At 38.2% G+C, this 27,148-nt stretch overlaps 1 protein-coding gene across 1 annotated transcript in view; it reads right to left on the bottom strand.

Moving 5' to 3' along the window:
- LOC125242533 overlaps positions 1 to 27,148 on the bottom strand; it is a 482,853-nt gene that overhangs the window by 48,085 nt on the left and 407,620 nt on the right. The window lies entirely within an intron of this gene.

The raw sequence follows: 27,148 nt of genomic DNA, 5'->3' as shown, positions 1-27,148 counted from the left end.
AACATTTTAGGATTCAACAAGCTGCAAATTCAACTTTATGCAATTTGGACATAAAAAGATCTCAACATAATGCAAATTCAACATTTTAACATTCAACATCCTGCAAATTCAACTTTTTGCAAATCCAACATTTTAGGAATTCAACTTGGTGGTCCTGGAGGAAAATATTGTCCATTCAGAACAACTCGGATATTGCGAAAAAATCTTTAAAATCTAGGTTCCGCTCTCGACTGTTTCCTCCTTTAAAACTTAATCAATCGTAAGGAAATTTGAGAATATAAAATAATCTGTGTCGGACCGTTTAGTTTTTTTTGGCTAATTGTCACCAATTTTGAATACCACACCTTTTTTTACGCCATAATCAATAATGCCGTTTTTGGAAATTTTTGATGGGCTCTAGCGTCTTTAAAAATAGGAATATCAAAAAAAATCAAAAAGGTCCGACACAGATAAAAATAATGATAATCTGTGTTGAAAATATCACTGTTCTATCTTCAAAAACCAGGGACGAAATAGTCGAGAGCGTTTGTATGGAGAATTGACCCCTCCTGTATCGTCTTAACAAAACTTTAAAATGGTAAAGAAACTTTATTTTAAACTCTCTTCACACGTACCACGTAGGATGAAACGGCGCAAACTTGAGTTTTACGGACTTTACGTATACATGTAGTATTAATGCAGCCTTAGTAGTTAGAGAGTTGCGGTGCGCCGGGGGCGTACCACGGATTACACAGGCCATGACAGATACTACACACTTACACAGTTATTTTTTTAATTATAAATGGGCTTACTCTTGGCCACAGAGATTAGCCAAAGACAAAGACGAAATTATGGATTTGCAGATTGTGCAGACCTAAGATATATTTATTTATTTAAACTTTATTGCACATAAATTAAAAAAAAAAATTACAAATGGCGGACTTAATGCCTAATGGCATTCTCTACCAGTCAACCATCTGGCTAAATAGAGACAGGTAAAAATGATGCAAAGAGAATGAAAAATAACAGATTAGAATTAATCGAAAACAGCTGATATACCATCAAACTTTAAAAAATAGGGTACCAGCCTAGCAACGCACTTAAATCGCTGGTGTTGCAGGTGTATCTGAGCGATGGTATATAACTTCCTGAGCGACTTAGATTGGATCAGACCCAAAAGCGATTCGTTTGATTGTTTGTCTCCTACTTACATAAAAGATTCAATCTATAATATATTTCAAAAAATGAACAAGTCCTCTAGTGTGTCTTCAACTTAAGCAGTCCAGGATCCCTATTTAGACTATCTCATCAAGCTCTTACCATTTATGAAAGTATCTCCAAATTTAATTAACCATGTTTCAGAGAAGCAGGGTGACTAATTCAGTGGCGGCTGGTGAAAATTTATGCTAAGCAACACCAAAGCAAGAAGAAACCTACCTTAACATTAGGTACTTTACTAGTAATACATTTTAGGCAAGCCGGTGGGAATCGGCTTGTATGGACCAGCCACTGCTGGTGACTATATAGTTCATATGCTCGTACCTATCTTCAGTCGCCAGTACCTTGCATGTCCTCCTGCGTGAGTTTGTTGTAGAAGTGTTCTGATGCACTATATATCAACGCATCCGATTTTGTATAACAGTGGCGTATCTGCTGCATTACGCCATCTATGCTGTAACTTATTTACCTCCTAAGTAACTTCTCGCCGCAGGGCCGGTCTAATCAAATACGGAGAACATGGTCAAGTCTCTCATACTTCACGATATTACGTTAAAACGTTGGCACATGTACGACATGGAAGTATGAGTATCTTCAAAGGATCGAGTATATAGACAGTTAGTGCGTTTTCACATTATCCAATCCAATATCGGATTTAATTACTTTTTTTTCTAAGGTACTGGCAGAATACCAGCGATGTGGCTTGCCACATCACAACGCTGAGCCAGCGCCTTTTGTACCACGACACATGTTTCTTTATAATGTTGTTTCTTTTTTCTTTGGTTAGTTAAGTTAAGCGGTGTACTCACATTTCTTTTTTTCCTGTTTATTTTAAGCCTTTATATGTTGTGTTGTGGATACGAATAAAGTTATTTATCTATCTATCTTATCTAGGAAGGTTTTTAAAGGCAAACATCAAAGATGGCGGCTTAAATGTATGGGATATCGGTCCTACATTCGCTATCTGATCGGATAGTGTGTAGATTGCCATAGGCTACTTTTTGTCCCTTTCTAACCCCCCACTTCCCTAACATGGGGGGTGGAAATTTGTATGGAGCATTTCGCAATTTTCGAATTTCACGCGAGCGAAGCCGCGGGCAAAAGCTAGTATTTTAAACAACAGTGTGCGTAGTTCACGAAACACTCACGAATCGTGAAGCATGTAAGCATTCGGCTACGCACACAGGCGGCCTTGTCTTTAAAGCGCGATCTCTACCAGGCAACCTTTGGGTAGTGGACTAGTGGAGAACTTATATTCATAATTTCAACTAATTAGGAGGTGCAAAAAGCTAAATTGGAACTAATAAGTAGTAGCTAAAAACCATATAATGTACATACATATATTTATACAATACAACGTGGCGGATCCATATATAATATTTGATAAAGTACCTACCTAATTACTACCTAAGAAACAACTTTTACGTGTTTTATGAAAAATATATGACATTTTTTACATCTAAATTAATTCAGCACGCAATGTTTGTTTTTATTAAAAACGTCGCTCTTACTGACTGACACGAGTGATTAATGTACAAAATAATTTGCTGCTCGGCAAAATTTACAACAATTATTACATTAACAAGCCTCCGTCTGCGACTTCGTCTGTGTAGGTGCAGTACCTAGACTGGATACTGTATAGTGTATAGAGGTTATATTCATAAGGTACTATAATTTATTTGATAAAAGTTATGAAATTCCCTGGCACATTAATGTCACCATTATTATTCATGGTTATAGCAAAATTAAACTTTATTTTAAAGTCGTTTTATATATTACCTCATTTATATTTGCGATAATATTAAGATAAGATAAGATAAGATATCATTTATTGTATAATTATAGGTTTACATAATGGGTGATATTTTAGTAGGTATCACTATAATTTGCCTGTCAGGCGTACAATATTTCTTTACTTAAATCTAGTTTAACTATTTACAATTCTATTTACAATGTATGCTTAAACTAAACCTTACGCCAGCTTGTATTAAAGCGTTGTATAGAAATCTATATTGAAAAAATCATCTATAGTGTAAGGCATCCTTTTTTTTAACACTTGTGTTATAGATTTTTTAAATAATTTGTCATCCTGATCTTTAATTGCATCAGGTAATTTATTAAATAGTTTCGCAGCCATTACATACAAACTTTTATTGTAATATGCTGTTTTTACAGGGATTTTTGGGAGAATCTCATATCTATTTTGATGATTACGGGGAAAGTTCTTATGTATTATCCTAAAAAGGTTTAAATTTTGTTTGACGAACATACAAGCTTCCAATATAAACATAGATGGCAGAGTTAAAATATTAAGTTTCTTGAATAAAGGCTTGCAACTGTCAGTCGTTTTTGCTCTAGCAATAGATCGAACACATTTCTTTTGTAATATAAACACTTCATTTTTATTACAAGAGTTACCCCAGTGCAGTAGGCCGTATCTTAAAATAGATGATACTTGTCCATGATAAGCACTGAGCGCAGTATTTTGAGAAGATACAGTTGAAATTTTTCTAAGAGCGTAAACATATCTACTTAAACTGTTACAAAGATTATTTGTGTGTGCTTTCCAGTTTCCATGGCAGTCTAATAACAATCCAAGAAATTTTATTTCTGATACTTCCTGTAACGCAATACCATCGTATTTTAGTGTAATCTCTTTTGGATTTGACTGTGGTAGGTAGAACTGCATAAATTTTGTTTTACTTAGGTTTACAACTAGTTGATTCCTAGCAAACCATTTCATAACATTGTTTAACGCTATGTCCAGTCTATCTTGATAGGTATCTCTATCACTCCCTGTAACTAGGATGGATGTGTCATCAGCAAAGAGAACAGTACGATTATTAGTTACGTTAGGCAAGTCGTTGATGAATAATAAAAACAATAGTGGTCCTAATATACTACCCTGTGGAACTCCTCGTTCTACTGATCTTTGCACCGAGTTCATTGTGAATTCCGTTTTGCTTTTTTTATCAATTCGAGTTATAACTGTGTATTGCTTCCTATTTTCTAAATATGATTTAATAAGATCGAAAGTTGTACCTCGTATTCCATATTTATAAATTTTGTTAAGTAGCAATTTATGGCATACAAAATCAAATGCTTTCGTCATGTCCATGAAGATAGCTGTGACAGGTTGTCGAGTATTTAAGCATTCTGAGATGGTGTTCATTAGTTCGACTATTGCTAAAGTAGTCGATCTATTTTTCCGAAAACCGAATTGTTCCTTTGCTAATATGTTAAATTTGTCAAAGAATTTGCTTAACCTATTGTATATGGATCGCTTAAAATACACCGACAACAAATGCACCTAAAGCATGTTCAACTTGTCAAATAAGGTCAGTGTGGAGAAGACCGTCTACCCAGAAAGACCGTCTACTGAATATAACTTTTGTATTTATATATCTATCACTTCTTACACCTCCGAAGGTATACCAGTTTTACATCCTTAATCCATTGGTCTTCAATAGATATCCCTAGGACGAACACTAGTTAACAAAAAACTTGATTCGTGTTTCAAACTCGACCATCGAGTTCAACATGGTTACGCAAAAAATTAAAATAAAATAGAAGCAGTTGGAATATTTGTGCATTATGTATGTAACGTGTTAATATAATAATCGTTCTTCCTGTCTAGTACAATTTTATTAATGCTCTTAAAACGCGTTCAATTTATTGTTTTATGTCCTGAAATATGTAACTTCGAAATTGTGCCTAGTTGGAAAGACCGGCATATAAGAGTAAGGCAATAAGTCTTTTTTTAGGCAGGAATTTTTAGGCTTTATGGGAAATAAGTCGAGTTTAAACGGGTGTTGTAGGTTAATTTTAATTATAAGTTTCGGCTTTGCTTTTGTCTGGACCTGAAAAAAGAAGGTTATCAACCTCATTTACGGGACATATGACGGTCTTGCCTTATAAATAGAAAAATGCTGATATGTTGAAAATATCAGTTATTTGTTTTAATATCTATCACATTACTCCCTGTTATTACAGAATATAACAATGAACATGATTTTGATACTTATTTCCATATGAAATTACGCGACAACGAGCACTAGACGGTTTTTCCGTACTCAGCGCGTGGGGACGGTCAACCCGACGAGCCTTAAAAAAAGTGATTTTTATCACATAAGTTTACTTTAATTCACCAAAGTATTATAAAAGCTGTGTAGAATATAAAATTTGCTAGCCCATAGGACCATGCGGATCATTCCAGACTACTTTAATAGTCTAGTTTGATCCACTCAAGCTTTATTTCAAATAAAGTATCGGCGGTCTTGCCCGCACTGACCTTACAGCAATTTCCCCGAGTGCAGTCCTTTATACAAACACAAACAAAACTCGAAACCAGGTTTTACGGCAGAGTCATAAAGTTTTCAATAGTTAATTTCCTAATCACAAAGCGGTATAAATAAGGCATGGCCACTGGCTGTCCGCTGAAAACGTTTTAATTAAGGGAATGGACCACCGAGTCTCGTGTTCTAGTCGGTTGTGCCGGACTCTAGTCGAATTGAGCGTGGACTAGAGTAAGTGAGACCTACAGAGTATTTCTGGGATGTTCATAATTATATTCTAGTTCGATGTCCGTATTTAAGTTTGCCTCTTGTAGCCGATAGGACGATATGATGAGGTTATTTGGAAACTATTGCTCTTTAGCGATAAGACCGCCTTTTTCTGCCTTTATCTACAATCAATTGTTTTGTTTACACTGTATATTTTATTGATGTGTGCCAATAAAGTGTATTCTATTTATCTATCTATGTAAGTACTTATGTGTGAAGAATATGACAATTTTTCATTTCTCTTTCACACACATAAATTGTTCATAAACGTGCTTTTTGCATCCATAGATCCCACACAGAAACAAGTCATGCAACAAAAAATTGTGACCAATATGAAATACTTTTATGAATTTTCTTGAAGACTGGAAGTATGTTAGTTTGTAGGATATGTGTTTACTGTTTATTTATAGGCTTTAATATACTAAATATACATAATATTAGATTTTTTCACTGGAACTAAATATAAACTCTGACTCGACTGTCGTTTGGAACAACACCCGTGCACTCCACTCGATGGTCGATACATTTACAAATGGACTATATAAATACACAATCTCGTATCTATCCCTCAATAAACACCGCAAAGTCAACCTTGATGTACTTACAAACAGTTTAAATTGAACTGGTAAAGGGAAGTGAGATGAGCTGTTGTGAACGACTGTCGGCAATGGATTAGTCGGTACGTTCCGATGAGTCGGGCAATGCTATCGTAATAGGGGCGGTTGCTTATCGAATGCTATGCTAAGTAGTTCCTAGGGAGCCTATTGGGCGGGGAAAAGGCGATCGAATTAGGCCTGATTTAGACGGCGTGCGAACTCGTATGCGATTTCAGTTACATTGCGGGCTGTTGAGGTTACATACAATTTTGCACAGCCATCAAATACCGCAATGTAATAAAACCAGTGTTGCCAGGGCTCTGGACTCACAAGTCACGTTTCGTTTCCCTAAAAGTCACCATTTGACTGCCCAAGTCACCTTTTTATAGTATCGATAGGTAACTTAATTTTATGAGAAGACATTGAAAAACACAGTATGTACATACAGGATGCCCGGTAATTAATGGACAATTTAACTTTACTGACCTTGTATGATTACTCTTCTTAAAATCTTACACGTTTATCATGTTATTTGAGTTTGATTGGATAATTTCAGAAAATATTTTTTTTATTTTTATCCTTGAAAAACAAAACTTTTTTTAGGGTTCCGTAGTCAACTAGGAACCCTTATAGTTTCGCCATGTCTGTCTGTCCGTCCGTCCGCGGATAATCTCAGTAACCGTTAGCACTAGAAAGCTGAAATCTGGTACCAATATGTATATCAATCACGCCAACAAAGTACATAAATAAAAAATGGAAAAAAATGTTTTATTAGGATACCCCCCCTACATGTAAAGTGGGGGCTGATATTTTTTTTCATTCCAACCCCAACGTGTGATATATTGTTGGATAGGTATTTAAAAATGAATAAGGGTTTACTAAGATCGTTTTTAGGGTTCCGTACCTCAAAGAGGAGAAACGGAACCCTTATAGGATCACTCGTGTGTCTGTCTGTCCCTCTGTTACAGCCGATTTCTCCGAAACTACTGGACCGATTTACTTGAAATTTGGTACACATATGTAAACCTGTGGCCCAAAGACGGACATGTAATTTAATTAAATGAAATTTAATCATAGGGGTCACTTTTGGGGGGTAAACTTGAAAATTAAAAATCAAAGTTATTAAAACTATATTATGTTATATATCAAATGAAAGAGCATTTTATGAGCATTTGAAATATATTTTTTTTTAATTTTTAATTTTGGTACTTTAGAAGTAATTTAAGAAAATAGACAAAAAATGACCATTCCCCCCTTATCTCCGAAACTACTTAGCGTAAAATTTTCAAAAAAATACACGAGATAGCCCTCTACCTGTAGATTACAGGAAAACCTATTAGAAATCTACAGTCAAGCGTAAGTCGGACTTACGAGAAAAAACTCAAATTAAGATTTTCACTCACTGACGCTGCATGCAGTTACTAAACGTCTTAAAATTTTGTAAGCGTGATGGACAGGTAGAAAGAAATTCATTTCTGTCTTTTTCTTTTTAGAAATTGTTCAATTTTTTTTTTCATTTGCCAAAATGACTTAAGTTCCTACTAAAAAGGAGGCGCTTAAGACCGTTTGTAAGTGGACTGAGCAAAATTTTGTTCAAATCGGTCCAAAAAAGGTCTCTGTTGACGAAAACATAGAATTTGTGGCAACGACAGCCCAAATCTGAAGTCCATTTTGCTCTATCTCTTATCGTTTCCGAGATATATACGTAAAGTCTTGAAAGTGCGAAAAGTTAACTTTGCCATCACAGTCGTTCAGGCGCTCATGAGTTCTTTGTATGGAAAAGTCGAAAACCGACTCGCACTTGACCAATGTTCATAGAACGTGTTGTGGTTTTTTACGCGGGTCCGCGACTGACGACGTTCGAATGTTTTGTTCGGAAATGTTTGAGGGTGGTTTCTTTGAAACGTCCCCGGTGGCGGGTGGTTCGACGGGCGAAGGTCACACGCCGCACGCGACGGTCTGTATTCGTTTTGTACAAAGCAACGGACGGCGGGTGGCGTCTTGATATGGAAAATGACTGACTTCACTAAAGATAATGATGAACTCATTGAGGTAATACTAGAGAGGACACTGCGAGCAAAACGTTTGCGCTACAAACATAAGTCCATTGGACTTATGTTTCTGCCTGCACACAAATAAAGTGTAAAAATGCCTTCCTGCGCAACAAGATGCTGTTTAAGCCATACGAGAAAATCGAATAAAACTGACGTGTCACATTTCATCGGTTAGTATACACGCTATGTTAATCGATCTTTATTTAAGTAATTATTTCAATGAAGGGACGCGCTCCTCAAACGCGAAGCTATCGCTGCCATTTTGTTGAACGAAATCATAGATTAATCGCATCATAATCGCACAGACTTGACATGTAGGTAATGAACTATAGTAATTGTGATTATATTCTGTTTGTAATATATAAAAGAGAAATGTTAAATTTATTTCACGTTATACTTATGAATACTACACAGTTCTAACACGAGTTGTAATCGATATTTTCATACAATAATAACCTATGATTTTCTTCAAGGGCAATTAAAGTAGGTATATGAAAAAAATCAATAATGTATTTTTGTTTCACTTAGTAGAACTTAAACATAGCACAATGTATGACAGTGCTAAAATTAAACTGCTTACCCCCTTATTCATAAACGTTCACTAAAGTTATCAAGCCGATAAAGTTCGTTTGTCCCTTTCTATCACACCAATACGCCGAAAAGGGACAAAGGAACTTTATCGGCTTGATAACTTTAGTGTGCGTTTATGAATAAGGGGGTTAGTATTTTACAAAAAGTATAAAAAAAGGTCTACACTAAGAGTGTCGCGTCTAGGTGGTCATTGGTCGTCTTAGGCCGTTTTCACATTATCCGATCCGATATCGGATGTCGGAAGGATTTCAATAGAAAAAATCCAAGATCGCGCCTGTAATGTATGGGATATCAGTCCGACATCCGATATCGGATCGGATAATGTGAAAACGCACTTACTCTATGACACGGTACCTCCCCACGCATGCGCCGCGCACTGCCGGCCGGAGCACAGACTTTGTTTGGGGTGTAATTTCTAGTATGTTAGTAACTTAGTACATAGTAATTCAATGGATGAATTGTACTTCTGTGAACTGTTTTCGATATACTTAATCGAATATATGATGTAAATTTTTCTTTACTACAATGAAAGTGTTCGAGTACCAAGTTAAAAATTTCACTTTCTTTTTGCCGGTTTCATACAAAAATATCGTTTGACTGTCTCTTTTTTTGGGTAATATCAATATTTATATGGAAACGGATTAAGTCGCGTATAATCTTCTTCCTCTAAGAATTACAATGTAAGTATTTTTGCATTCATTTTGATTAGAGCACAACACAACAGTTCAAAAATCAGTCTACCAGAGCTTCTGAGTTCCGTCGCCGACGACGGGTGACCAAGGGTCAGAAAACCCACGCACCCGCGACCGACAGCGTGTGGCACAGCGGCACATGCGGCTCACATCCAAACATTCCAAACGCCGCCGGGCGCGTGTGACGGGCCAGAGAAACCAGGGCCTTAGGGCTAGGTGATTATCGCCGCGCCGCAGAGGACGCGCTGAGGGGGGGGGGGCGGTGCCTACAGCAGTTGTAGTTGTATGCATACCTAGCTCACGCACACAGACGCGCCCGCTGGCGCCGCCAGGGGCGGCTCACTCCGCTATCCTATCGCCGCGCTACAAATATATCCTGGCGGCCGCGAGCTGTGGCCGCGAGTTCGCGGCCTACTCAGGGGTGGCGCACATTCTCACGGAATGCACGTTCGCACTTTCTATTGTTACTTTACGTCGCGAGGTTTTTTAAGCGATGTCCGCGGGTGGAATGGCTAATAATACTTAATTAAATAGACATATTGAATAAAATAAATACCAAAAGATATTCTTATACAGATCTACTACTGATTAAGTCCCACGGAAAAGTTCAATAAGGCTTGTGATGTTGGAACCTTGAACAAAAATATATAAATACAGCGTATATACCTAGAAAGTACTCAAGACTTGAATATAATAATATAACATTTAATGTGAGTATTAATTCGTTTGGATCCATTGGTAACCCTATCACCGGACGCCGCGCATGTGCGGCTCGTTTCTTTGTAAGAATGTTGTAGGTATTTAAAAAGGCGACATTTCGGAAACATCAAAGCAGTGCTGTGGGCCTTCTTTACTTGTGCTATTATATATTCTGTGGCGCCGCGCCGGTGTCCACGTGCGCTCTCTGCAGTGTGCGCTGCCGCTGCCACGAAACGTTTACCTACTCCGTGTAATACTGATAAAAGAAAGTATTGACATGAATTCACACGTTTCGGAAATGACTGTAGGTATTTTAAATATTTTAGCACAATATGTTTTTTGCCTCTTATTGCCTATTATACAATATAGGTATACATACCTACTATGGCAACTCTATCACAGCGCAGAATATGCAGAAGCCACATGGTGGTCTGCGACAGAAACTCAATAGACATTTTCAGAGTTTTTAAAATAAGTACCTAAGTAGGTACGTGAAGTAACATGGTAAATTAAAAAAATATCATTAGATACTTATTGCGAAGGTGTAAACAAATTCCTTCGTTTTGCCACATATCAATAATTACCTATCTATATTAAATTAATTAATCCGTATACAACTATACATTACATTTTTACAGTACGGTAATACTCACCCCGTTATTCATAAACGTACACTAAGTTATCAAGCCGATAAAGTTCGGTTGTCCCTTTCCGACGTATTGGTGTGATAGAAAGGGATAAACGAACTTTATCGGCTGGATAACTTTAGTCTACGTTTATGAATAAAGGTGTTAAAATTTATAGCTACGAAATTTTACATAAAACACCTACTTTAAAATAAAATAAAAAATGTTGAATTTGGTTAACATTATAAAAGACCTCACGCAAGCTGTGCTAATTAGTTCGCGAATTCGTCGAGAGATGGCGCTAAACACAATTATGCTCATTAGAGAACCTATACTTCTAGCCTAGCCCAGTCTTTAGACTTATGTGAGTAACGTAAAAGTACCTAATAGTTTTGTAGGTACGGAACCCTCGGTGGGCGAGTCCGACTCGCACTTGGCCGGTTTTTGATAATATTAATATTTTCGGAAATAATCATCCCTAAAGGAAAAAAAAGTGCATCCCCCCCCCTCTAACTTTTGAACCATATGTTTAAAAAATATGAAAAAAATCACAAAAGTAGAACTTTATAAAGACTTTCTAGGAAAATTATTTTGAGGTTTCCGAACGGTCGCCGAGCTGTCAAGTTGACTCTGTGACCAGCTGATTTCAAATATTGAAATTTAATTATATTTTTAGCTTTAAAGAGGACTTCTACTCATTGTTAGTTAATTTAAGTAGTAAAGTATTATCAGTGATACAGTTTTGGTGAAATTGACAACGTTACACCGAGTATTTATTGGACTTTGAGGCAGGACTACCCAACTGTCAACGAGTGATCGCAGCCGTTGGAACCTGCGTTTGAAACGGGGAGAGTATTCCGTTTTATTTATCATTTATTTCTACACTCAAACAAAGCTCATTGCTGCGGCCGTGAGCAACGTCAAACAAACAACATTGGCACCGTGCAGTTTCCCTTTGCTTGACGAACTAGTGGAAGCACAAGACGAGACAAGACACATTCGCCACAGACACTGCCGACTACTGACACACTGCACACTATTCATTCCTACAGCTCTCATCTCTGTCGTCATCTTGGCAAATCTTTCAATCTCTGTTGAGATAAGTACTCATCCTTTTTTATTACATCTTTCAGAAAGCCAGACGAGTGACAATGGACACCAATATTGCGACCGAAACTCGCAAGGCAACGGCACGACAACTAGAGATGCAGCTAAAAACAACAGCACAGGACCTACAAGAGTCGAGGGCCTTGTCGAAGCAGTTGTTGGAGGAAAGGGAGGAAAGCGAAGTGGAGCTCCAGAAAGTAATCAACAAAAACTCAGAATTGAAAAGGGAGCTGGCGGACAATGATGTGCAGCTGACTGATGCCCGCGGAGAAGTGGACCGTTTGCAAGGCACAATAGACACCTTCAACCAGTGCGCTTCGACACATGAAGTGGCCTTGGCCCGCATCACACAGTTAGAAGAAGAACTGGGTGCGGCTAATGAGGAACTTAATTTGTTTAGGAAAGAGCGGGAGCACTATGATGCTTCGCAGTTACAGAATGTGTACCAAGAGTTGGTAAGCGGTGAAACACAATTGAGTAGGGACTCCAAACACATAGTATTCTTTAATAGTAGTAATAAGTTAAAAAAGTACATTAAGATTAATAGGTATATTAGGAGAACCCAAAAGCTGATCAAAGGCCAGGCATGTATTAAAAAATATAGTAAATTAAAACATACATTAACAGTTATGAAAAATAGGGTTCAAGACTGTCATTCAGAGCTGGAAGTCAAGGAATCAAATTTTCTGAAATTAAATGCCGACATTAACAGGCTGAAAGATGAGCTTTTGGCAGTATCCACCATGTATGAGACTACTAAAAAACAAGTTGAGGAGCACATACAGGCTTTTAATAAATTGCTGCTAGAAAATAGAAATTTGGAGGAGCGGTGTAAGGCATTATTAAATGGAAAACATTGTAATTGTGGCCAAATGCCACCAGCAAAGATTATTCAAGCCGATGTGGCCCACGACACAACTAGGCATGCGGCAGTAGTTAAACAGCCCCCTAGAGCAGTCAGTAAGACTGTTGTTTTTTCAGATCAGATTGGGTTAGGAATGGGCCCATTATTAAGCTACCAGTTAGAGCAACAAGTGACAAATTACTGTTATCAAAACATTACTTTGTCTCATTTATGTGACCTTATTTCAAAGGGATGTTATGATAGCAGTACTACATTAGTAATTTTATTAGGAAATAGTCTTAATGTAGATAAGCTTAGCATAGATAAATTGATGTCCACACTAAATGTTATTGAAAAATCTGGTGTGGGGAAAATTATATTATGTGCACTACCTTATGCAGAAAATGTATCATATGACTATAATTGTAAGATAGCTTACTATAATTCTTTAATGTACCATGCCATAGCTGTTAATAAAAAGTACCATTTCTTTGACTTAAATAAATTCATTGAGCGCTTCATGCTAGCTCCACGGAAGGTATTTTTGCCAAAGAAATTATTTGTATATTTAGTGGAGTTATTGGCCTTCAATATTGAGCCAAATAGATGTAATAGTGTTATATATAAGTCTCAGTCAGCTGACAAAGCCAAGGACCCCATGCCTCATTTAAACTAGATTGTAAGACAGCGGAAAAACACCTGAATATGAACGTTGTTCACCAGAATATTCAGGGTTTTTCCAGCAAAGAATTAGAAGTAGGATTATTTTTAGATAGTAATAATGTTGAAGTTATGTGTATTACTGAACATTGGTTGAAACAAGAACAGTTGATATTTGATTATGTTAATTTTAAATTAGCTAGTTTTTTTGCCAGAAAATCTGCTGCTCATGGTGGCTCCCTTATTATTGTTAAAAATTGTATGAAGTGTAAAGAGCGCAAAGATGTTGTAAAATATTCCATAGAAAGAACTATAGAAATTTCATGTGTTGAATTAGACAGATATATTATTGTATGTGTTTATAGACCACCATCAGCTGACTTCAGCATATTTGAATCTACAATGGAAAATGTTCTGAATTTAGTATGCAAGGGCCAAAAACATGTTATTGTATGTGGAGATTTTAATGTTAACTTGCTCGAGTCATCTAGTAATACTGTTAAAATGTTCTGTTTGTTTAAATCATTTAATTTATTTAATTTATTTCTTGAACCTACCCGGGTAGGTGTGACTAGTGCAACATGCCTAGATAATATTTTTTGTAACTGTGAATGTATAGATAAGAAATTATTTAACTGTTTTCATTCCGATCACAGCGGCCAAAGGGCAGCTTTCTTAAACGTTATTCATGATACTCCACAAACAATAACATATAGACCCATTACTGGATCTCGCTTGGAATCATTCAAAAATGAAATTCTACATAGTTTGTCTATAATACCATTTTCGCATTATGACTGTAATCATTTGTATCAAGATGTTTTCAATGTAATTCTTAATCAATTTAATAACAATTTCAAAGTGAAATCTATTAGTGGGTCAAAAGTTAAAACAAAGTTTAGTGAATGGGCTACTGTAGGTATTCACAAAAGTAGAAAAAGACTTTATGAACTTTATGGTGAGAGAGAGCTGAACAAGAATTCAGAATTCCTGGACTATGTAAGAAACTACTCAAGAATCTTCAAGAAAGTGTGTTTAACTGCCAAGAAAAACTTTATTAGTTCTAAATTGAAAGTGTCGGACAACAAAGTGAAAACAACTTGGAGTATTATAAATAAAGAAGCTGGTAAATGTAAATCACGCGATTGTCAAGTCAACATTGTATCAGATAATCAACAAATAGTGTCGAACAGCGATGTTGCCTCGGCATTCGAAGATTATTTCTCAAATATAGCCGTTAACACCACAAAATGTTTACATTCTTCTGCGGCTCAAGCCCATTCATTACTTTGTGCTAATGTTAAGAAATGTAATAATTCATTTGAATTTAGTCAAGTAGACTCTGTAAATATTGTTAAAACATTCAAGTCACTCAATTTAAAGAAAACGGAAGACTTATGGGGAACATCAGTTAAAGTAATTAGTCATGTCATAGATATAATAGCACCTTACTTGGCCGTAATATATAATATTTCAATTTCACAAGGCACCTTTCCAGATCTTATGAAATGTAGCAAAGTCATACCGCTTTTTAAATCGGGTGATTCGAGTGATATAACCAATTTCCGTCCCATATCAATACTTCCTGTACTAAGTAAAGTCTTTGAGAAGCTAATGTTAAATGATCTACTGGGACACTTCAACAGACATAGATTACTTACAAGCAAACAGTTCGGTTTCACAAGGGGCCGTTCCACGACCGATGCTGCTTCGGTACTCATTAAACATATATATAATTTTTGGGAAAATTCTTGTGATGCAATTGGCATATTTTGTGATCTTTCAAAAGCCTTTGATTGTGTGGATCATGGAACGCTCATTTTGAAATTAGAACATTATGGTTTGTCTATAAATGCCCTAAACTTTATGTCTTCTTACCTTAGCAATAGAACACAAACAGTAGTTGTTAACAAAACTCGCTCTAGCGGGACTGTAGTCCAATTAGGAGTGCCACAAGGCTCAATTTTAGGTCCATTCCTGTTTTTGGTTTATATAAATGATTTGCCATGTATAGTGAAAAACTTTTGTGAAATAGTACTTTTTGCTGATGATACATCACTGCTTTTTAATGTTGACCGAAAATCTACGGATTACAATGTAATTAATAGCACGTTAGCTGATGTACTGCAGTGGTTTACTGTCAACAATTTACTTCTTAATTCTAAGAAAACCAAATGTATTCGATTTTCTCTGCCGAATGTTAAACCAATCGATACAAAAATACTTTTGAATGATGAATGCTTAGAGATGGTAGATACAACACTGTTTCTTGGTTTAACATTGGACAAAAATATACAATGGAGTCCTCATATAAAGAAACTAGCAAGCAAATTAAGTTCAGCCGCATACGCCGTTAGGAGAATCAGGCAACTGACTAATGTTGAGACAGCTCGCCTAGTGTATCATAGTTATTTTCACAGTGTAATGTCATACGGTATTCTGGTTTGGGGCAAAGCAGCTGACATACAGACTATCTTTGTATTACAAAAGAGAGCCATTCGTTCTATTTACAACTTAGGAACACGTGAATCAGTAAGAGAACTCTTCAAAGAAATTAATATCTTAACTGTAGCTTCCCAATACATTTATGATAGTATAATTTATGTTGTTAAGAATTTAGACTGTTTCACTAAGAATTCTGATATCCATAATTATAACACTAGAAACAAAAATAAGCTTGCCATAAAGAAGTTTCGTGTCCGTAAAGTACAGAAGTCATTTGTTGGGCAATGCATTCATTTTTATAATAAGTTACCTGACACTGCTTTGAGATTACCCCTCCCAGCTCTTAAGAACTACTTAAAAAAATCATTGATGTTAAAGGCTTATTACAGAGTCGAGGACTATTTGACAGACAAACATGCATGGCCCGAACCAGAAACTACAAAAAACGAATAGCAATTAAAATAATTGTATTATGTATAGAGGACACAGTTCAGATAAGAAAGCACATCAAATATTTTATGTTGTGTAGGTAAATTACATATTTAATGATATTGAGATTCATATTATCTTTTTCTTCTATGACAATTTGATATGTTTTCTCTGAAGAAGAACGACGTATTATTAAGCAATAATATAATTTATTGAAATTGATTTCCATAGAGTACCTAGTCTGTTCATATTCTTTGATGAATACTTTTGCATGTTAAATTGTATGTTGTTATTTAATGCATGTTAATTATAAGATGTAATGTTTTGAAAAGAAGTTGCCCGCCGAGTTTCTTGCCGGTCCCATAGTGGATACCCCCCTCCCAACTGAGGGGGGACTGAAATCTTCTCGAGGCTGAGGCGTAGGGTTAGAGCCGGCGTAGCTTTATTTGACGTTCATATGCGCATTGTAATATGCCTACTTGAAAAATAAATATTTCATTTTCATTTCATTTTCATTTTCGAACTTAATAGGTTCAGTAGTTTTTGAGAAACAGACAGTTTTTGAGAACATTCGGCCGAATAGTCGGTTCCACTATATTTAATACCTGGCTTAGAGTTATAAACTTTTCAATGATTGGTAATGGGTCTAACTAAGGCTCTTAATGTTCCTATAATTTAGTGCATAAGAGCATTTTGATTTTTGTTTCTAAAGCTACGTTATTTTTACTTTTTTACATAATTATTGTAGGTACTTATATTTAACGCATTTTTAACCTCCTTTGGTCCTTAGAATCCTGAAATAGGATGTTATTATCCCATGAATTACGAAACAACTTGTGCTATTTATTTACTTTGTTATTCGGTAAATATTCGGCAATGTAACCGAACTATTCGGCCGAATACGAACATTGAAAAACTTGCCGAATATGCCGAATACCGAATATTTACCGAATATTCGGCCCATCTCTAGTTCACCCTGTTGTGGCATAATTTTTTTATGAATAATTCTATTGTGCATAATCGATTTAGTCATAATTGGCTTTGTGCATAAACTGCTATGGAATAGTCAAGTTTAGCATAATCTGTTTGGGCAGATTGTGATTTGTCCGAATATTCTTTGTACATAAATTTGGTGCTCCGAATCATTTTTACGCATAAATTTTATGTGCATAAACAGTGTTCCGATTTAATGTTTTGCCGAATTTATTTTGGCATAACATCAGTATAGGTCGAATCTTACCATTATACATTCTTTTGTATATAATTAAAAAAAATGGTTACTACCAGTATCACAACATTATTGGAGCAATAACGATCTAATTAAAAAATAAACGTTTAAAATTATAAACGTTATTGTTTTATTTGTGTTTCACTTTTACCTAGCAGTGCGTTTTTGTCGTGGTCGCAGTTGTAACCTAACCTAACCCACTTTTTCCTAGCGGTAATTTTCTGTTGTGGTCGCAGTTCTAACCTAACCTAACCCACTTTTCCCTAGTGGTGCTTTTCTGTTGTGGTCGCAGTTCTAACCTTTTTTTTTTTTTTTTGCGTTGGAAAAATACTTTATGTATACCCACACACCTGGGGGAGGTTGTGCGGGTTATGTGGGACTCGGCAAGAGGCGCCGCTACCCACTAAAAAACCAACGGTATGCCTGCGCGCCGCCAATGGAGCGTGGCCACGGGAACTCTTGAGTACGCAACCGTGACCACGCCGGCGCCGCCCGCCCCTACCACTTGCAGCGGGCCCTTCTCTGTGAGGGCTAGAGAGGAACCTCTACCCCTGCCTCCTCAAACGGCATGTGGGCTACACGCGCGCCTTATATAATATTAAGGGTATGACTATGTATCAGTATGACTATGTGGCCTTATTTGAAAGTTAATTTTAGTCTCTATCGGAAAATGCCATAAAATTCATAACATTTCTCATAAAAAAGGGAACTTTTAGCAAAAGAAACCAACGTGTATCCTTGATAAAATTACAAAAAAATTAAACACAATAAAATCAACAAATAAAGGAAAAAATAACTTAAAACTAAACTTAAACCCTAGTTTTTTTCTCCCCTGACCCTCTGTGTAGCTTTTAGGGCAAGGGAACAACCCATATGTCACCTTTACCTCCCCTTTTAAACTCGTCTAGGGTATCAAACCTAGGAAACCAGTCAAATTGCATACCCACTTTTTTCCTTTGTAACCACCGCAGACTGGCGATTATTGATTTTAAGGAAATGATTGACATTTCTTCTTAAAGTACTTTAATTGTCCTTTCAAATGATACCAATATTGATAGGTTACGATGAATAAGATTAGAGGTATATCTGCTTGAAACGAATTTTGCGCGAGGTGTAATTTGATAGACGCCGAATGTATGGGAACGCGTGTCAAGCGGTACTCCCCGCCTACAGGTATGTGGTTGTAGTTTGCTTATTTATTATCCGATCGTAGAAATTTAAAAAGCAACAGATAGCTTAATAATGTAGTTAAATGATTTATATAACATATTTTTTAGCTAAGTGGCCGTTTTCATTGCCTTTTTGAGTCACAAAAATCAAAAAAGAGAGTAAAAAAAAAGTATTTTTTGCATTATTGTTAATTAAAAAATAACTAACAAAACTATACTTTTCACATATAAGAAATCTTAATCAGCATGTTATACGCTTTCAATCGACACCTCATTTTTCAAAATTGGATAAGGGGTTCTAGACAAATTGGCAAAAAAATGAAACCCGGGACCGCGATCTTTGTGACGTCATAGTTAACCCGCCCACAGTCTGAGAATGTGACATTATTTCGTACTCAGTAAAGTCTACCGATCAGAACGATACCACTTGTCAGCAGTATACTCTCCAGTCACATCAACTTTTTCCGAGACCCTCTCGCCGCTCTACTATGACTAAATCTTCCTAGTTTTAATTACCTACATATATCTGTGGACAACCAAAACTGTTAATAACTTGACAGTCACAATTGCCTTAAGCTTTGTACTTTTTTGCTATGTACTTTTTTTCAATTGTGCAATAAATTTTAAATAAATAATTCACATACTCTGTTTACAAACCATGTAAGTATTATAAATTTTTCACTTTACAGTTTCACCGTTTGCCAAGTGGTGCGAGTAAAACAACGGTTAATTTAAAGGACATTCTTATACAGATTGACTGAGGCCCACGGTAAGCTCAAGAAGGCTTGTGTTGTGGGTATTAGGCGTCTATACTTTAGTGAACCAGGAGCGTTATTGAGTTATTCATTTATTTAAATAAAAAAAGTAGATCCTTATATAGTTTTTTTTTTACCCAGTGGTTGACTGGTAGAGAATGTCTGAAGGCATTAAGTCCACCAGCTTATGTGCAATAAATAAATATAATATACAGTAATGTGTTTAGAATATTTACATTACTTAAAATGCTCTAAAGAACTGATGTCGTTCCTCTGCGGTACAAAGAGCATCACAGCACAGAGTTCATAAAATTAACCATCGCACTAACATAAAATAATGATTACAATCAAACTAATTTACTCCTTCACGTAAACTGTGATTATGATGTGAAGAATTGTGATGTTAAGTCGGGCTTGGGTCAAATTAAGGGCTTTACACTACGGGCTTAGTAAACTACGGTACTTTCGTATTAGATAACTACATTATTACTCGTACTCGTACTTCTCAAAAAAAAAGTGACATTTCAAGCTAGCCCGAAAAGTCCCCAAAATCGGAAGTAACTCCCATGTCACCAAGGAGGGCCAAAAGTCACCAAAATGGTGACTTTTGGGACCGTCTGGCAACACTGAATAAAACTCGTATGCGAGTTCTCGTACCGTCTAAATCTGCCCTTACTGTCGCTATATTTATTTAGTAGTTTACGACAAAATTAAGATTATTTCTGAAACAGAAACCAAAGGTTCGTTTCGGCAGTGTTTTTCAGTTTGGTAAAATTTAAACTTTGGTAGGACAATAATATAAAATTGTATTAGTAATTTGGTACTTGAATACTTTCGTATACATAGAAAAAATGTCGCGTGTGAGCTTGGTGATTCGCGCGAATTTCACACGTCGCTTTGCGTGCATCAATCGGCGTGAGCGTTTTTTGAAGTAAAAAAAAAACTACATCAAAATCGGAACGAATTGCTTAATTTAAATCGGGCTTCGAAAAAATAGAGAGAGCTAAATTACGTAATTATTACCCGACGTGTATACGCGTCAAGTCTAGTCTTAATGAGGCCTTGCTGCATTGCATGATATTCCATCTCTAATAATACACAATATACGATATAACCTAATTAAAGTATACGCATGCGCCTCTCCGAGGAATATTGCGTTATAAAGGCTCATAAGAGCATTGAAATAATTATTGACACGTGCAGCAAAAGGCGTAAAATACATGATTGAAAAGATTATTATCGTATCAAGTTGATATATAGCCATAAGTAAAGAAAACCTGGAGCTGATATAAGTAATGTTTGTTTATTCTTTATTTACTTATTTAAAACTAGCTTTTGCCCACGGCTTCGCTCGCGTTAGAAAGAGACAAAAAGTAGCCTATGTCACTCTCCATCCCTTCAACTATCTCCACTTAAAAAATCACGTCAATTCGTCGCTCCGTTTTTCCGTGCAAAACGGACAAATAAACAGACACACACACTTTCCCATTTATAATATTAGTATGGAAGTATGGATAACTTTTTTTTTATTATTTATAAAAAAAACTTAAAATTAACAGTTTACAGGAATCCTCGCCAAACTGTAACGTTTGATGGCTAGAGAACTACATAACTGACACACACATATTTAACCATAACACATATTAAACATGGAATACGAGCAATATACATATGTTTATGCGGAAGCAGAGTTGTGTTTTTCCTGGCAGCCGAAGGTTGGCCGACGATATTGGGCCATCAATCATCGGGCAACAAATATAAACACAAACAGGCAAAAACTCAAACCTTGCTAGTGATTATGACACGCTCTCGCGACTGCCAATGTACGCTGCTTCAGTAAAAATACTATAAATGTAACAGGTAAATAATATTTATTATTGAGGGAACGTTGAAAATGAAAAGTTATTAGCAAAAAGCAATGTAATCTACTTAATAATCAAATGCCTCAATAGTGTGTAATGTTAAATATTATATTATATTATATATTATAGTACATTCTTACACAGATTGACAGATTGATTGAGATTCATTAAACTCTTAGATTTCAGCTCGTTTCATAAACCCACATTCATATTTTAATGCCATTCGTTATGTAGCAGTAATAAACACATACCTACGAGTATAATACTCCTCTACCGCTAAGACTAAGACCTCGGCGTTTTCAACTTGTTTTCAAAGTTTTCCCTAATCTAAGAGCAGGCAACGTTTTCATAGTGCGTTTTCGAAGTCCCTCAATTTATTTTACCTTGCATGAACTTATAAGTTTAGAGCCCAAGCTTCCGTTGGTTTTCGGTCGGGTATGAACATCAATCATCGAGGAACAAACATAAACAAGCAAAAACTCAAACGTCCACCGAGTTGACTGCCGAGGCGAGAACGCTAATAAATCGATTAAAAAAACAATATTAGCCAGTTTTCAGTTTAGACAGAGTCATTATTACATAAAGTATACATGTATGTATTACATATAAGTATGTCGCAGCATGACGGCTGCGTATGATGAAACGTCAAGTATGGAAATGGTCTATGCTTGAGTGTGTTTGACTGCGATACAGCGTCTGTTATTTGTAGTTATGACCCAAGCAGCGGTTAAATGGATTGGTTCCTGGATGGTTTGATGACTCGGAGGACGGCCGAGGTGAGTTGGCAACTTGGCATCCTAAGAGGAACAGTCAGTGTTCAGCTTTGACCTTGCATTTTTCATTTTATAGGATTATTTTGCATTTGTCGTGGCAACACTAACATTTTTGAATCGCTGTCAGTTGAAAACTGACAGTCAGTCTGTCACCGAACGACTACCAGTGCACATCTCTCGCTATCGCTTTCGTTACTAACTTTCGCGCCGTTCAGTAAAAGTGCTACTGCCAAACATTTAAACTAGCTAGAATCAGTGTAGTGTATCAGGAGAGGCCCGGAGACCGTCGAGCGGCAGAATCGAGGGCTAAGTTGAACGACTAGAGGTAACGGTTCTTAGCCTACTTTCTAGCGAGCGACAAAGGACAGCCAGAATCCAGCCCGAGGTCTTCAACGGTGACCAGCGATTCAGTCCCATCATCGGCGCGTCGAAAGGTAATCTTCGTGTTACACTATTTCACACTTAGTTCATCCATTTAGTAACACCATTTTCATAATATACCGCAACTTTCTTGCCCAACTGACTCCCTAAATCTTGACTCCCTGTCGCCCCCCAAATTTCTCGAATTTTCCTACAGTCCACTCTATCGTTATTAAACATTTTGGTCTTCGAACCGAATAATTTGAATAGTGACCGTTGGTTTTGTCGTTTCTCGTTTGTTGCTTATTCAAATTAGCTTGGTCATATCATTTGTTATTTTTGTTTAGGGTAGACTTATAAAAGTCATAAAAAAGTCGAGGGTGAGCAAGAAAGTTGTAAGTCGTGTAGTAGCGCTTTTACTGAACCATTCGTTCACCATAATTAATACTGGCAACATTGTCGCAGTTGTCAACGTCAATCAACTGTCAGTGTCAGTTGCTTCGCGGTGTTTTGTCGAAAGGTTATAATTGCTCTGGTTTATTTCTGCCGTGTTTGTGTTATTTACTGCAGTTTTAATACTTTTAATTAATATGAGTGACCGCGAGGATACTGATATCGAGCCCGCGACAGTGGACATGTTCCGTGTAGCGCGGGGATATGCAATTTTCCGTCTTGAGAATATTGAGGCGTCGGGTTTGGAAGGTTATGACGAGTCCGACATTAAAGATCTGGAAAGAGACTTCCACAACGCGCAATTACGGATTTTGCGGGCGTTGTTACCCGCCAAACGGGAAGAAGAGTACGAGGTCACTAAAGAGTTCGAAAGTAAGTTGAAATTAGTTAAGTGTAGGTTAAGGCAGTTGGCTAGGGTAGGTGACACGTCGGAAGTGAAACCATTGGCGCTTGAAACAAATTTAGCTAAGCTTCCAAAGATAACTATAAAACCGTTTGATGGGAAATTAGAAAATTGGATCTCTTTCAAAGAGTTGTTCGACTCGCTTATCCACACTCGGAACACAATAAGCAGTGTGGAAAAGTTACACTATTTATTATCAAGTGTCCAGGGTTCTGCATATAATCTGATTAAGAGTTTCCCTCTGTCAGGGGATAACTATGGGTGCGCTTATGAGACACTGTCCAACTATTATGACCGGAAGAGGCAAATAGCTGCCATGTATTATGAAAAGTTGTTGCACTGCGAGCCGGTTAGGAATAAAACGGATTTGGAAAGAGTCGTCATAAACTTTAATGAGAACTTGAGTATTCTATCGAAATTTAACCTCCCAGACAAAAACTTTATGCTATACTACCTGCTGTGGTCAAAGTTAGATGTCGCCACGCGTGAGGCATTTGAGTTGCAGCTTGCGTCTAACAATGACATCCCGAAGTTCGAAGAGTTAAAGGGTTTTATTGAAAAGCGGAGTAGGGCTCTGGAGAACTCGAACCTTAGTGGTAGGCTTCAGGTCCCGAATGTTAAACCGCAAGCTAAGGGGAAAGTTGCGCTTGTTGTCGCTACTCCATCAACATTAAAATGCATTTGTTGTATGGGGCAGCATAGCCTCGATAAATGTGGCAAGTTCCTTAACTTGAGTGACGAGGCTCGGTTTAGCTTCATAAAGGAGAAGGGCCTGTGCATCTTATGCTTTTCCGATTCACATAGGGTGAAAACGTGTCAGGCTAGTCGCTGTAGGGTGTGCAACCGTTCACATCATGAACTGTTGCACTTCACAAAAAAGATTGAAGCGCCAGCAAAGGCTGTCGATGCCCCACCTAGTACTAGCAGTAATAGCAACAGTAATAATACTGTCTTAACTGCAACGGCAGGAGACAATACCATTTTCTTTGCAACTGCCAAAGTGTTAATTCGGGACAGTTCTGGTATCTTTCGACCGGTGCGTGTACTGCTGGATGGGGCTAGTGCATGCAATTTTATGTCAAGAGCATGCGCAGAAAGGCTGGGCTTCGCAACAACTGGCCAACATACGGTATTTGGTATCGGCAACCTGCCTTGTCAAACTTTCGGATCACTAACATGTGAAATAAAACCACTAGGGAACAATCCCTCTTCTTCGAGTATTAAACTTGACTCTCTCGTGTTGTCGCCTGTATGTGCTGATCAACCTCCACAGCCTGTCGATTCGTCGGGGTGGTTGCACATCAGGAATTTGTCGCTGGCTGATCCTGACTTCGCCAAGCCCGCCCCGGTGGACCTGTTGCTTAACGCCCAGGTCTTTGTATCATCATTGTTACCTGGTATACGGCATGGGGGGCCTGGACAGCCTACCTTGTTGAAAACTATCTACGGATGGGTCGTTATGGGTGAGTGTGATGGGACTCAACTCACCACCAGTGCTCTGGTATCCTATCGTAACAATAATAAACATTGTTTTTTCGTGTCGAGTCCGTCGCAGATTCTGTCGCTTGATGACTCTATTAAGAAATTCTGGGAGTTGGAAAGCGTCAGTCCTCCAGCTAAACCTTTCGTCTCTGAGGAGGACCAACGCTGCGAAGACTACTTTCGTACAAAATATTATCGGAACGAAGAAGGCAGGTATGTAGTCCCTTTACCGTTTGTCGACCCTGCGAACAAACCTACCTTCCTCAACTCTCGCGAAATAGCTCTTAAACGCTTCGTGTCGCTAGAACGCAAATTGAGCTCTAACCCCGAATTCAGAAGGGCTTATGTGGAATTCATGGATGACTATGAGTCTCGCGGCCATCTGGAGTCAGTGGAACCTCCTTCTACCAGTGAAGGCCATTTCTACTACATTCCTCACCATGGAATTCTGCGCGATTCTGTCACAACGCCTCTTCGCGTGGTTTTTGACGCAAGTGCCAAGGACGCCAACGGGTTGTCCTTAAATAATAGTCTCCTCGCTGGGCCCAAGCTTCAGACCAACATCTTCGACCTGCTTATACGTTTTCGCTGGCACGCCGTGGTCTTCACAGGCGACGTGAAACAGATGTATAGACAGATTCTGGTTCCTGAAGAAGATGCTGAGTTTCAGCGCATCTTATGGCGACCCTCTGCTGTCGGTCCTGTCCGCGACTACCGCCTCAAAACGGTAACCTACGGGGTCTCTGCCGCACCATTCCAAGCTCTCCGCACAATGGCTCAGCTTGCCAGTGATGCTGCATCCGAATACCCAGGAGGCTCAGCCGTTCTCGCTCGTGACATCTACGTCGACGACGTCATCACTGGCGCGGATTCTGTCGAACGGGCGCGTTCACTCCAGACTGAACTTACGAACATCTTGTCGTCGGGAGGTTTCCACCTGAGGAAGTGGACCTCCAATAGTAGTGAGTTCCTGGAGAATCTCCCGTCTACCGACTTGTACTCGGAGGACTTCAAAAACTTCGAAGAAATTAGTGACATTTCTCTCAAAATATTGGGCTTGCTTTGGCAACCTCAATCGGATTCTTTTCGCTTCCGTGTTGCATCAACTCCGGACGGCCGATGTACCAAGCGCACCATTCTGTCAGAGATAGCTAGGATCTTCGATCCACTGGGTTTTCTTTCGCCCGTAACGTTCCTAGCCAAGTATCTGATGCAGCTACTTTGGGTTTCTGGCGTGTCTTGGGACGGAGATGTCCCGGAAAGCATCAGGGTAGAATGGCACGAGTTCAAGACACAGCTATCGTCATTAAGCGCTGTATCTGTGCCTCGCCGTTTAATTGGAGAATTCGACATACTACACCTCCATGGATTTTGTGACGCCTCAGAACGTGGCTTCTGTGCCGTCGTCTACTGTCGCACAGTGGATGCGACCGGTAAGGTCAACGTCCAGCTGGTTTGCGCAAAATCTAAGGTTGCGCCCCTGCGTAAGTTAACAGTGCCGCGACTTGAATTGCTTGCAGCGGTACTACTGTCAGACTTGATGGCTTCGGTCGTGGAAGCTTTGAAGCCTTTCCACTCAGTCGGCCAGGTGTTCGCTTGGTCGGATTCAAGCGTGACGTTGACATGGATCAAGTCTTGTCCATCCAGATGGAAGACGTTTGTGGCCAACCGGGTCAGTCATATACAGGACATCATACCTCCCGAATCATGGCATCACGTCAGAACTACCGACAACCCAGCGGACTGCGGATCGCGGGGTTTACTTCCCCAAGATTTGGTCAACCAAACCTGTTGGTGGAACGGGCCAGTTTGGCTCAGCCGTCCTGCTGAAAGCTGGCCTAAGTCGGCGCTAGAGCCAGAGAGGGATATTCTCCATGACGAGGAGAGGATTACGGTTCTCGTAGTGTCTAACGACAGCTCACTACTTGAGTCCTTGATGGAGCGGTTCTCGTCGCTACGGACGCTTCAACGTATCATAGCGTATTGTCGCCGCTTCGCAAATAATGCGAAGAACCAAAAGGTGCCCAGCAAATTGTTGAGCGGGCCTCTAACACCTCCCGAGATCCAGCAAGGACTCTTGGTTCTCGTGCGTTGCGTGCAACAGCATAGCTTCGCGGAGGAAGCGGAGAAAATTTCGAATAACCTATCGAACTCTCTTCCT

Source organism: Leguminivora glycinivorella, chromosome 3, assembly GCF_023078275.1.
Source record: "Leguminivora glycinivorella isolate SPB_JAAS2020 chromosome 3, LegGlyc_1.1, whole genome shotgun sequence".
Taxonomy (NCBI): Eukaryota; Metazoa; Arthropoda; class Insecta; order Lepidoptera; family Tortricidae; genus Leguminivora; species Leguminivora glycinivorella.
This window is presented reverse-complemented; position numbering and strand designations above follow the sequence as displayed.